This window comes from Sander vitreus, chromosome 6, assembly GCF_031162955.1.
Source record: "Sander vitreus isolate 19-12246 chromosome 6, sanVit1, whole genome shotgun sequence".
In the NCBI taxonomy this organism is placed as follows: domain Eukaryota; kingdom Metazoa; phylum Chordata; class Actinopteri; order Perciformes; family Percidae; genus Sander; species Sander vitreus.
In genome coordinates, this window is record NC_135860.1 from 32,983,170 (window position 1) to 32,997,904 (window position 14,735).

Genomic DNA, 14,735 nt, shown 5'->3' on the forward strand with positions numbered 1-14,735 from the left:
TCCAGACGGGCTGCGAAGGAGCTCTCGCTTGGCTATGCAGCCTGGGTTTCACTCAGATGAGATGGAGTTGGCCCTCCAATAGCTTCAGGATCACGGCATCGTACCGGCTCCCGGCCTCTCGTCTCCTCATATCCGCGAACTGGATGACCTGGCAGGTCGTACTTCGCCAGCGGATTTACCTTTTATTGCCGCGCCCGTATGCGGGCGCAAGCGGACCAGGAAGGCTGATCTCCCTTCCGCCCCCCCCCCCCGCAGAAGAGCCGAGGTGGCGGCTCTCTCGGCCGCTCCGGGCACTTCTTCAGATTCGGGCCTCATCCTCACGTCCCTTCAGTCCCTGGCTAGCTCAATGAGGTCTCTGGATTCTAGAATTCAAGCCGTGGAAGTGAATTCTGCGTCTGCTTCTTTGGCGACCGTCAGCAACGCACTGGCTTTCACGTCCCAGCCGAGCAGTTTTCCTTAGCCGGGCACGTCCGCTCCTGGTGGCACTGAACATTCTCTGGCCACTGCTTTCCCGGCTCCGCTCTCAAGTAGGGTGTACATTCCCGCGTCCTCTAACATACCGGCCCGGGTGCGGGCAAAATCTTTGCAGGGCAGGTACATCAATTTGGTTAGCCTCATTCTGCTTTCTCCTTAGTGCGATTAATCCCTTGTTGCAGGGGACGGCTTTTCTGCGTTGTTTAAATCCGCGGACCCCAGACTCGGCAAAGAACTTTCCATCGGGCAGTTTTTGGTGGCATTTGGAATCTACCGCGACGTCATCTGCTCCGTCTACCCGGATAGGAGGCAAGAATTTGACTCGTATTTGGCGCCGATTGGTGATATGAATCTGAAGTACGGGAGGAATATTTTCTATCAGTACCACAAAGCTTTTTTCAACAAAGCTGCGCTTTATCTCGCCCAGTCTAACATTCGCTTGAACTGGTCTGTTCTGGACACTAAGCTCCTGGTCATGGTCGCAGGCGGAGCACAGGCGAATTCGTGCCCCACCTGCGGTGCTTCGGGCCACACTGCATCTCTCTGCCCCTCTGCGGCGTTTTAGCCGCCGACCACTGGAGCTTCCTTTCAGCACCCTCCTCAGCGTCAATCCCCGCCCAGCTTTGATTACCGTGGACGAAAAGTTTACATGTCTGGCCAGAATCCCATATGTAATAATTTTAATAATAATGTCTGTACCTTCCCCAATTGCTCCTTTCTTCACGTCTGCAGCGGCTGCCAAGATGCGCATCCCCGGTCAGTCTGCCCCCAGCGCCAGGTTTTGGCACGCTGGCAGCAGTTTCGACGTGGTTCAAGGAGATTTTGAAAGTTCATCCATCAACTCCATTAAACCTGCATTCCCTGGCATTCAAGCCGTCTTCTCATCCTAATTCCATTTTTGTGGATCACCTTCTAACCGGGCTTTCTCAGGGTTTCTGGGTGGGCGTGCTCTCCGATCCAGGGGTTACGTTTAAAATCTTCAATCCACCGTCTCCGATCCCGAAACCGTGTCCTTGTTGTTGGCTTCTGAGGTCGAGAAAGGGTATCTGCTCGGGCCTTTTGATTCCCCCCCTTTTGCTACGTTTCGTACTAGCCCGATAGGCATCGCCACTAGGAAATATTCTGGTAAGAAGCGCTTGATTTTTGATCTGTCCGCGCCGCACACTCCAACCGAGCCTTTTTCCCTGCATTACGCCACCGTAGATAACGCCATTAAATTGATTAAACTGACCGGGCCTGGCGCTTTGTTGTCAAAGGCGGACATCACTGACACGTTCAAAACCGTCCCCATTCATCCTTCGCAGTGGCCTCTTTTTCGCGTTAAATGGGATAACAAATTTTATTTCGGGGTGCATCTTACTTTTGGGTACAGGAGCAGTCCCTGCATCTTTAATCACGTCTCCGAAGCACTCTGCTGGATTTTGCTAAACAGGGTGAAGGTGCCTTCGGTCCTTCATCTGCTTGACGATTTTCTTCTGATAGACCCCCTTAATGATAGCACCGGGTCTTCCCTGACCAAATTGAGGGCATGTTTTCGGTCTCTCGGCGTGCCTCTGTCGGAGAAGAAAACTATGGATCCCGACAGACGCTTGGAATTTCTCGGTATCACTCTGGATACTACCAGCATAGTGGCTTCCCTTCCGCTCGATAAATTGCAGTGCATCCGCGATATTGCTGCTTCTTTCTCGGATGCAGTTAATGTAACTAAACGCCAGTTGCTTTCTCTGCTCGGGCATTTGAATTTCGCCATGCGTGTCATTCCGCAGGGGCGTTCGTTCATTTCCCATTTACTGGACATGGCGTCCTCCGTCCCTCAGTTGCACGACCTTGTCTCCCTGGACGACGGTGGCCGTTCCGATCTGCGCTTTGGTCTCGGCTTCTCACTCACTGGAATGGAGTTTCCTTTTTCTACAATGATGTGGTGCACTCTTCCGACACGATGCAGTTTTTTACGGATGCTGCCCCCTCTGCGGGTTTCGTTGCCCCCTTCTTTCTCCCCATCAGAGTCTTCAGCCCTACATGAGATTTATTCTGTTTCCATAGCTTGTCACATCTGGGGCGGTCACTGGAAGGGCAAACGCATCTTGGTTCTCTGCGACAATCAAGCAGTCGTTAGCATAATCAATAAAGGGCATTCTTCCTGCAAAAACATCATGCCTTTCATGAGAAGCATCACTTGGGCTGCTGTCATTCACAATTTTATTATCACTGCCCGTCACGTCCCTGGTCATCATAACGCTGATGCGCTTTCCCGCTTTCATTTTCAGACTTTCCGGAGCCTTTGCCCGGAAGCCATCCCAGTACCAGTTGCACTGCCATCTCTCCAAGAGTTAGCGCTTCACTGATTTCAAACCCCCTACATTCCTATTTGGAATCCGCTAGGCATTATATGAGGAAAGGTTTAGCAGCGTCAACTTTAAAAACTTATGATTTTGCCTGGTGTACATTCGCTTTTTTCTGTGTTACTATTAATGTACCCCTTAAACCTGTTTCAATTAACAGTATTTGTGTATTTATTTGTTATTGTCACGATACTCGCCATTTCAAGCCGCAATATAGTTGCGGATTGCTCGCGGGTATCCAGTTTAACATCAGGTGTTACGACCCTTCATTTTCATCTCTTTTTTCCAATCAGGCAATCAAACTAATCCTGACAGGCATTTCCAAAGCTCATCCCTCTACACCTGAGGCCTGTACTATGAATCAAGATCAACATGTCCTGGATTTCTTTCAGTTACCCGGCTTCACCTAACCTAACAATCGCGGTCCCGCATAAGCTGTGTCATGATGGTGGTTAAAAACTAGTTAAATCAACCCAGGGTTTCCCAATCCAGCGGTGCACGCGTTCACATAAAAGAAGCGATGTTTGCACAGCATGACCAATCGCAAACATCTACCAGAGACGCATATTTTATATAAGAAGAGCAAACTATAATTCTAAATAAATATGAAGAACACAGACACGGTTTTACAAGCAAAACGCAATACAGTCACAGCTTCCTTAAACAGGAGGAAAACTGGCAAAAAATAGCGGACGCTGTAAATGCGTAAATCACAACGCTAATCAATATCACTTCCCCATCAGTCAGGTACAAGATCTGACCATAATTACACTTGTGCTTTCCATAAACTGCCTATTATTTCAGTTGCAACCCTGGCAGGGGAAGCGATGTGAGAGCAAATAAAATATATAAAAACGTAATTCAAACCGATGTGCGCATTTGGCAACACGGCTCAAGATGCAGGTAGCCTATATGTATTCCCTCCCATTAAAATCTATATATTTCAAAATACCCATCAGGGAATGTTAACAGGGTTGTCGGTCTCTAAATGTTTTAACTTTTATGAGTGCATCCCTCTCACCCCCTCTCTCCCCCTCTCTCTCCGAGCACCAAGCTCCGCCTGATCTTACCGTCCTAATTTCCACCGGTTGCGGTGACGCCGTTATCAATTGAGTGTTGATTGGTCGGTAGGCGGTGCTTTTACACCAGTTGATCTCTGATCTCCAACATAACCTGCTCCCGACCAGGTTAGGCGTTCAGCATAAGTGACCACGGCGATTGAACCCGGTAACAAGTGATCCACTTTCGTGGTACAGAAAACCCTGGGTTGAACCTGAAGTTACCTCATTAACGCCAAATCTTGCTTCGTAGTACAGGCCTCTGATCTTAGGCTGCCGATTACACTTTGTGTATTGCAGACATTAGTGTCGACACTTAGAGCTGCCGTTTTCCTCCTACATCGATGGATTACTTGAGTCCGTATTTTCGTTAGCTTTTTATGCTTTTCTCCGGTTCATCATCTGAAGCTAGTCCTTATTAAATCAAATTTGTCACCTCAGCATTACTCGGGTCATTCCTTCAGAATAGGGGCTGCTTTTCAGGATAAGAGCACAACCCTCCTCCTCCCCTTGCTCCTCCGGTCTTCATCACATACGGCTCCTGGGTCCTCATCCGGCAGGCCACTACCGATGGCTCTTCGGTATTGGTCTTCAGGCTCCTCGCGCCACCATCAGTGTCTAGACTCCATCGGGGGATTATCTTTCGGGTTTCTACCCCTTTAAAAAAATTATATTTTTTAAATAACGATGGAGTCTAATCTCCAAAGACTGTACATTTCAAATCATGCATATGTACAATAAATCTTTGCATATCTGCAACAAAGTCTCTCCTGATTGAAATATATCCACAGGTTCAGGTTTGTTACTATCTTAAATAAAAAAGCAATAAAAACATCTTAGCAAGACTTCTTACACAGATTCAGCAGCTCTATAATCATTTTTCTTCAGATTACATATAAAGACTTATTTTGTTCGGGCGAGTAATAGTCCACAGTAACTTCCACTCCCCATGAAGTCCTCCTCTAACTCATTATCCTCTCTTTGCTAAGGTGAACACATGGACACATTCTGGCCTAGTATTGATTTAGAGAGCTATTTCCAAGATGTCTTTTTTCATTCATGTGCTAGTAATGTGCAAAAGGCCAGACTCTCCCCAAGGTGAAGCCAATAATGCATGCAACCTGTCCAACCAACCATAATAATAGAGCCACTTGAGATCAGCACTACAGCCTTTTCTCGTTGTTCTTCTTCCAGGGACCACGATCTTAAAAAAATATTTTGTGCTTTTGACAGAAAAAATCTAAATGGATCTCTAATTATAATGACCTTCTGTGAAAAGGTTGGACCATAATTGGAAAACAGCCCTAGAGTACAGGCCATCTTCTGCAGAAGTGGCTGCGATGGAAGTGAAAGAGAGGGAGAGGGACAGGGAGAGGGAGAGGGAGAGCAGAAGGGAGGAGAGAGGCAGGAAGATGAGGGATTCATGAGGCCGATCAATTCTGGCAGCAAAATGGCAAAATGATTGAAAATATAAGAACCATTTCCTTCCCTCTGTGTCTGTTTCTCGTGTCCCACTTTCAGGGTAAAAAACAAGTTATTTATTAAAATTCACAGATGTAATCTGGCACAGTGCTGTGAAATGATGATGATGATGAATGATTGATTTAGCAATACACATTTCACTGAGATTTAGAGATATAGCTTGTGTACTGCTTTGCTTTTCAAAAATTCAAAAGCCTATTACTCACCTTTGAGATATATAAAAGAAAATACAATTTGGAGAACTTTGCCCACATAGCTGAGGTTGTGTATTGTCTGATGAGTCTGCTGTCTTTTCGGATGAATCTAATTTAAAGTATGTCTCCCAAAGCATTTCATATACAGCAAGTGAGAGAAACTAGAATGATCTCCAAGGGAAGAGATAGAAAAGGGGAAAGGATGGTAATTGCTGCAGAAAATTAAAAAGTCGTTTCAGATGAGTTGGGCATTATTTTTCTTCAGCTTGCTTTCCCTCCAATAACATATTTATATATTTTATTTCTGCAGCCTAATTAACATAGGGTGAGTGTTTTTCCTCGCTTTTCATTACCAAACGAATAGATTTTAATCTATTGTTCTTTGCACTCATTTTCCTCTGACTCACCAGAACGTGACACACACACTATGCTGTCTGTCTGCAGCGGGTGCTACCCATCCTTCTCTCTTTTTTGCCTCTTTCAGAAACCATCACAATAGAGCTGCTAGCAAGAAGAGAAAACTGCTTCCTCAAGCACACTCTCTCCTTTCCTTTATTGTCTTCAACAAAGCCAGTTTATTAATCCAAAGGGGAAGGAGAAGGGAAGAGAGAGAAAAGGTAGAGAAAAGAAGGAAGAGAGGGAGTTGGGTGAACAGAAAGGCAAGTCAAAGCAGTTTAGAGTTTCATCTCATTTTTCTTTGAGAACTGAGGGGTGGAAGAAAAAAAAAATCAATTATGGAGCACACCTGAATATTATTTCGAGCACCCAGCCACCCACTCGCTGGCCGTCCCCTAGAAAACCAAATTACTCAGCAAACTTATCGCTTGCTGTAGCAGGTCTGGTATTAAAGAAAACAATCAAGCAGGCCTGGATTAATCTCTGACAGGCGCCTTATCTTTAACTTGCACCTTTGTTATTTTCTGATGAGCTGCTCTTTTTTTCCCCCGCCACATTGTACCATACCTCACTGCCCCCTTTCATTTTCTCTATGGGCCACGGCAGAGGACCTTTCAGTTTATTAAAAAACCCTTTATTTGTGAAGAACAAAGAGGAGGCGAAGGCAAACAATAAGGTCAGGCAATCTCCTTTCTGCCAGCAGTCGCTCACCTGTTATTTGGAGTGTTATCAGTGCTGGGGAGGGATTCGCTGTAGGTGAGAGAGACGGACAGGACGGCAGACGCTCCTCCTGCTTCTGCGTGAGGGTGAAAAAAAAGCTGATTGACATATATCAGCCTCCAGCCAAAGACCTTTTGGCTGCTCTTCATATCAAAGAAAAGAGGCCTCTGGCCACTGCACACCTCTGCTGGATTGTTATACAGGAAGTAGAGATTCAGGGGGCAATGCTCCAGAGCACGCACACACACACACACACACACACACACACATTTTAAACACACATCTACAGTGTCATTTGACGTACTTGATCAGCCCTGGTTGCCAGAGTTACTGTAGCCTCTTTTAGCCTGCGGCTGATGGAACTGAATAGAGTAGAGATGCCTTACAGATTGCTCTTCATTATTTACCACTGACACTCCCATCTCCCACCATTTGTCCTTGACAGCCCAAGCACAGAACCACCTGCTATAAGTCGACACAGCCACACATCGGAAACACTGTGCTGTGTCAGGATGATGGACAGGTATTGATTGCAGGCATGCATAATGATGATGTATGTATTAAAAAAGATGCAATGAAAAGGTGACATGGCAAAAGAGAACTTTGCAGCTATAACAGAGGAACTAAAACCTGTAAAATTATGATGCCTTACGCTTAAAGCTATAGTGCGTAGTTTCTGTCGCCCCCATCAGGAATTCTAAGTAATGACAACAACGCTGTAGGTGCATCCACTTGAAGTCTTTGGTGATCGCACCCCCACCCCTCCTCCACACAGCTGCTAACACAGAGGATTAAAAAAACATGATTGGACTCTTCAGAAGAGGTAATTATGTTGTTATTTTTATGTCGTCTTTGTCTCCAAAGCTGAATGCTGCTGTTGTCCTTTCTCAGCCGTGCGTTAAACACATCACTCAAGCTGCTGTGTGCGAATGTCGACCGGACTACACCATTTTGTAAACATAGCCAAACTGAGAAATACAGAGAGAGTTTCGTGAATCTGATAGGCCTTATTAGCTTTCTATCAACTCATTTGGCAATGGCTTGAATGTAACGGATGATCATTAACACAAAATAGTTCCACACTATTGCTTTTAAAGACATTTCAGTTTGAGAATAGCACGTTTTCTGTTCGCTCCTTTTTGTTACGATACCATAAAGACCATAAATCTTCGAGCAATAATGGAGAACACTAGTTACTGAAACATGATTCATTGGGAGTTCAAAATGTATTGCCAAATGACAAAATGTAAGTGCTGTGTAACATTCCGACCGGAAAGATCGCAAAAGGCTTCTTTGCCCTCACTCCATCCCATTCCTGCCTTGGTTCCATTAAATTCCATCGTCCTAATCTGACAGGTTAAAGTTAGTGACAAGTGTTGCTGTTCACCTTCTACCTCTTATCTCCCTCCTTCCACAGAGTTTTCCTTCTTCTTCTGCTCTCTCACTCATCTTTCTTTCTGGGTCTTCTTATCTCTCTCCTTCCCCTCCTGGACTCTTCCATTGTGGAGAGAAGAAACATTCAAACACACACAAAGTCACTCGAGCACACGCATACATTTATGCAGATGATACACAATATTACAAGGCAATACATTTTGAACACACAACTGAAACAAATTCAGTTATGTTTAGTTCAGTCATCTATATATATATATATATATATTTGAAATAATGAATATGAACAAATGGCAGGTACATACAAACAAATACAAAACATAAAGCTAGTCCTGTTCTAGTTTCTCTACACTTTACAGTATTTAGCTAGACAGTGGGTGGTGTTTTAGCGTGAATAACAAATGCCAAAGGCACGTGACCAAGCGTCTGTATTTTACGCGATGAGAGAGTGAGAATGTGTTGGAGTTGCTCTAATTGCACCTATATGCTCTTTCTCAGATTTGTAAATTCTAAACATACTATTGCATTTTTCCCAGCTTTGGTGTTGCCTTTTATATTTTTTTTGGCAAATTGATGAACTAACCTGTTAGCTGGAACAGCCGGAAAATAAACAAACAAACTTTCCCCAATGATAGATGCAGGCCTTCTTAAGTCATGTTCAAAATTCCTGTAGTTGTCCCTGTAGAATTGCAACCGTGAAACTTTTATGAAGTTAATGAAATTAAATTACATCTGAAGGAAAACAACGGACAGGGATCTAACTGGGCCTTGGCAGCTGATTGGCCAATGAACTTTGGCTTTTAACAACTTTAACAAGCAAACTGGCATGCCAGTGAATAGATCCATCAGCCATTCAGCACAGTAATACCGCTCTTCGAAACATATGAAGTTAATGAATTAGCAGGGCCACGTCTCAAATACAACTCTTATCACCTGACAAGCCTTTATATTTCACACCAACCCAATCAGTGCTGCTAGTTTCCGACTTCTTGACCCACCCTCCCTTCCCCTTTGATATCCCGACCTCCCCCCTACCTTATCCCTTCATCCCCTCTTCCCTTCGTACTTAGTCTCGCTTTGCCAGCCCTCTTCCACAGCGCTGCGGAGGACGGTCTGGCACACAGCATTCCGGGATGGGAGAAAAATGTGCTGTGGTTTACTGACCTCTTTAAACCAATCACAATCTTCATGGGCGGGGCTAAGCGCAGAGCAGAGCCACGGTGCCTCTGCAAAATAGCCTCGGGAAGGAACTTGTTTTGGTGGAACATGTGTACGTTCAGAAATTCCAACACAAAGAAAGTGGAGGTTCCCGGACATTCGGCCGAAAAGAGTGAAATCCGACGGATTTTCCGGCGGTACCGGAGCAATCCCAAAGTGGAACGTCGTCGACATATAGACTACTTCATACTCAACCTCTCTCATTTCTCATTCTAGGTGCTGTCCGTTGGGGGGTCTGAAATCAGCTCGGGTGAAAGCACCTGAGACACTTCAATCACACTTCAATCCCCCCCATCCAAATCCAATCCTATGTTCTTAACATTCAATATAATCAAGCCTTTAAATCTTTAAATGACATATTGTTGTGGCGTGGTCCTTGCTAGTGAATTTGACTTCAGGTGAGAGACCGATCAGGAGACAAATAAGCTGGAGAAATGTGTCTCTCTAAACCTCCATGAGGCATTTGTATCTTTTTGTCTTCAATGATTCATCTTCATTTATCTGCATTTTAATATTGTATAAACCTCTCATGAATTGACACAAACAGATTTAGTTGGGCCAGATTTTTACTCTGGACTCACAAAGGAAAGAATCACAATGGGGATACCATTTGCATACATTTACACACGCACGCTTATACATACGCACGCTTATACACATGCACTGATTATTTTTCTTTCATTTGGAAGAAAATACTGATGATTCAAAACTACAGTAGGTAAAGAAAAACAAAGTATTGAACAGCATAGTTGGCTCTTCCTGGCTTGGCTGTGCTCTAATTAAGAGCTGCGGTGGACACCACAGTCTCCTAACAGTGCTGCTGATTCACACCACCCTTTCTCTAGTGCTGGAGAAGGAGGGCTCTTCTCTCATTTCTTTCTTCTCTCTCTCTCTTGCTTTTACTCTTCATCTCTCTGCCTCCACCTCTCATCCACTCATCATCCTTCACAGCCGTAGCGTCATTGTGGCCCTGTGTGTGCATTGTTTGATGTCCTAGAAGTAAATAGACGCGGAACACACTTGACACAGTTGTTAAACAGAGAGCATCTTAATGTCTCCTAACTCGACATCAAACACTATGCTAATGTCTGTTGCATTAGTGATAGGGAGCGCAGCAGAGAGGAGGTAAGTGTACACAGCCAACACGGCTCAGTGCGGCAACAAACAACACATCACAGCACAACAAACCTAGTGAACCACAGAACAAGATAATGAATACAGAGGAGTGGCATAGAGAGGCTCTTTCTTGATGCTCACTGTGTATTGGAGAGGTTTGGCCCTCTCTGGTAATGAGAACAGTAACATTAAAAGAAACACACTAGTGCTTGAAATAGTTAGTTACACCTCAGAAAAGACTTGGGACTTTGATGTTACGTGTTGCCATAGCAAGGAGTTTGACTGACAGCCAGTCATCCAATCATGACAACCACATACAACGGGAGCTTTTTGAGTCGTCCTATCATGATTCACAGTGTGCCCTGCTGCCGCTGCATAGCTAGTCTCGCATTGCCAGGCCTATCTCCACAGCACTGCGGAGGAAGTCTGCATAGCATACTTGATAGTCAGAAACATGACAACATTACATTATACTATTTCATATTTTACAGCTAACATTCAAACTTATGACTACACGCAAGTCATCTGAGTCATCATGCCTCTAGTTAAGTCAAGTCTCAAAGCATTAACTTACAAGTCCAAGTCGTGTGAGTTTACGGGTGAGGAAAAGTGAGCCAACAACAAAAAAAACAACCTAATTACTTCTTGTGGCCTGCATATTCACAACGAGTACAAATAGCAATGCAGATTAAGACTAGGCAATTTCCTAGGCAGATATTGGCTTGGGACTATATTGGGTGGAATCACAGGCGAAGCACTGCTACTCTTAAAATTAGGAGCAACTACGGTAGCGAGTAGTATGAAAGCCTGAAAATCTGCATAGGCGTAGGGAGGTTGGTTAGGGTGGTGGATGGGTCAAACAACACAGGACTTTCACCCAGGAGACCGGGGATCGTGTCTCCCGTGTCACATTTCCTAAACCCAACCGTTGTTGTCCTGCGTCCTGTTATTGTTTTCCTAAACCCAACCGTCTATTCTTTTCCTAAACCCAACCATTCCGTTCTTCTTTTCCTAAACCCAACCATCCCATCATGGAAACGTAAGCCCACCCACTACCTTTTCCTTAACTCATTTCACAGAATTCTTCTGTGGGCCCATCACAGAATTTTTTGCGATTCTGTGAAACTGCCACAGATTTTGAGTTAAGGAAGGACGTTATTCTGTTCATTTCATGGAATTCTGTGAGATCAGGTTGAAATAATGACAGAAACAGTACAGAAGGCCAATCACGGCGTTAGCTGGCAGAAAACAGCTTGCAGATGAGTTTAATATAAATCCTCCTTATTATGCTGATAACACTGTAATCCAGACTGCATTGTTTCCTATTAAACATATTTCTCAAATTAGTTGTTTATTTTCATTTTTATGTTTTTTTTAATATAAGACACAGGGTTGTCCCATGAGGCCCCTACATTTTTTGCTTGAATGGCAACCAAGGTTTGTTGTAGAAAAGGGCAGGTATGTGTGTGTTCTGTGTACTACAGTATGTCCATCAACCTCTGTTGACCCCGGTGTTTTCTCCTCCATTCACTCATGTTTTCCTCAAACAGGTCCCACTGAGCGGTCTGCTTTTATGCCTCTGTGTGTGTGTGTGTGTGTGTATGTGTGTGTGTGTAAGAGAGAATTTATGACATCCAGAGTGACGGTCTGACAGGAGGTATGATCCTCTCAGAGGACTGCTGATTTCAGACCCTGCTGTCATCCTCCAGTCTACCCTTTTTTCTGGAGAGTGGGCCTTCCACCTCCCTCCCTCTTTCCTTCCTCTGTCTGTGTACTTTCTTCTTTACCTCTTATTTCCTGCTATCTCACTTTCTTTCTTCTTCCGCTTCTTTTCTGTCTCTTATGCTCCTACTTCTCTTTGCTGCATCCTTCTTTTTTTCTTGCTTTTGCAAAGGATACTCTATCAAAATCAATTCAGACTCATCAACATCACAACACTTTGATTACGAGGGGTGTCCCTGAATAATAGTTTTCATAGTCAAATCACAATTTTCAAGTTTTGCTTACCGTCGACTGATCATCGAATCATGTGGGAGGGGGGTGGTTGGATTCATTTACCCACTTTAAAAAAGATTTATTAACAGCTTCAACGATTCGCATAAGTTGCAGCGGTCTGAACCGGCCCGGAGGCTCAACGAGCGCCCACAAGCACAGTATATGGTCGAGCGACCTAGAGAGTGACTGAAGAGAGCGAGCGTCGTTGAAACAAAGTGAATCAGAGAAATAAAACGTTTTCGTCGTTTCATCACTAGAAAAGCAGTTGTAGCAAGTATCTCACTATCACTAACGTTATCCACATTCATATTTAGACGCAACAGATGATATTCAGCTATAAAAACAGCCTGGAAGTCAGAAGCTAGGACGTTAGTACAAGAGTCGTTCTGCTTTAAGGATGATACACCGTCTCATCTTGTCACATTGGTGTGAACTGGCAGGTTTCAGAACGTTGCAGACTGGCTCATTGCAAGTATCTGCAAGTTTACACTCGTCTCATTGTGAATCTTTGGTCTGAATTGGGATTTACAGCGCTGCGAAGATTTGACTTTGAGACTGGCAGTTGAATCACACTCTTTCGATCGAAGCATCGAAAATTTGACTATTCCAGGTTACCCCTATTTATTACCATTCTTTATTCATCAACACAGAACTAAATAAATGAAGTGACTGGAAAGGTCATGACTGCTATACTAAGCTTCAGATTTGCAGTTTAAGCATTACTTTTACAATTACAGTCTTTGACTGAAAGAATGTAGGTTCAGTTCACCCAAATAAAAATCCCACACCATTATTTTATGACCTTCCTATATAATACTAAATATAAAAGGACAACCTGGTGAAAAAATGTGGATGGGATTTGTTTGTCATCAGGGAGTTCCTTTTGAATTTCTCTGCAGTGTGCCATGCCACGCTGTCACTCTGATTGATATCAAACGGTCTTTCATTGTGGATTCTCCCGAGCTGAATCTCTGTCTCTAGTCTGTACTAAATTGCTCAGTTGTCGCTCGTGCTCGTGAAACCATCGAAGAGGAAGACGGTGAATTAACGAGTCTCCCCAGTTCCCGACGCTCCAAACTGAAAGTGATGGATGTGAATAAATGGCCTATATAAAAGCAGTGGGATTCATCCACTCGGTTTGGTCTGTCCTCTGTGCCACATTAAATCTCAGTGTGTCACTGTGATGTGTCTTATGAAAATGTAGGCCATGTCCACATAGAGGATGGAGGGAACAATGCCTCATACACAGACAGAAGTGCATTAACAGAGACCATGCCATGCTAATGTTTGTTTTTTTCTTAACTGTAAACAGTGGCGCAAAAAGTGGGTATGCACTATATGCGCATAAGGGCGCAGCACTATGGGGGGTGCCAAAGCGATGTTTTTTTGGTATTTTTTATATGTAGCTGCTGTTGTGCGTTTCTAAATCATTGCTGCATTTCCTCAATGTTATTATATAACATTTTAGAGGGCTAACAGGCTAGATGGCAGGGAGCGGGTGGGCGCTATGAGCGCTGAGTGAGCAGCTACGATCGTACGAGTAGTAAGTTGCCGTCTATGGAAAAAGAGCAAAGCTTTTTTTTTTGGGGGGGCGGCGCCAAATTTGTCGCTGCATAATACCCCTCTGACACTGGGTAGTTGCGCCACTGACTGTAAAGATGCAATTGATGCAATCTGTAAAGATGCAATGAAATTCTTGACTTATTCTTCTGATTTTATCCATAAAAAATGTGACCCCTTCTTGCCTTGACATTAAAGGGATACTTTGCCGACTTCAATCCAGCTCTTTGTCATCTTTGTGTGTTTAGATGAATGGTGTGCCTTCCCTCTGTGTCCCTCATTTCACATACGTGAAGAAGTTTCGGGAGACTGATGAATTACACAGAGGCATTTAATGGACTCTCAATTTAGGAGAAAATATAGGCAGGCAGTACAGTTTAACCACAATGTGTTGTCGTGTTGTGCCGTCCCAACTCTCTGAAGTTCCTGTCTTCCTGAAGGTGTATTTAAACTCATGCTGGAGGCGTTATGTTTAGCTGAACCTTCAATGTAAACAAAGATATTGCGGGCGCCATAAGCACACGCTTAACCCAAATTCCTCAGCACAGAGAAAATGTGTTATGTGTTTACTTCCTCCATGACCTTGACAGTATGAGCAGCACTGTATACAGCTGCTACGTCTCCTGTTTTCTGTGGAGACAGAGTTGAACAACTACTCAAGAGGTCAAGAGGTTATGTTGGACACTGACCTGAATGAGATCGGGGTACCACTGTCTACTCACATAGCATGAGTTCGTAAGCTGAAAATTCCACCACAACGTGCTTTGCGCCATCTTGCGGATTTC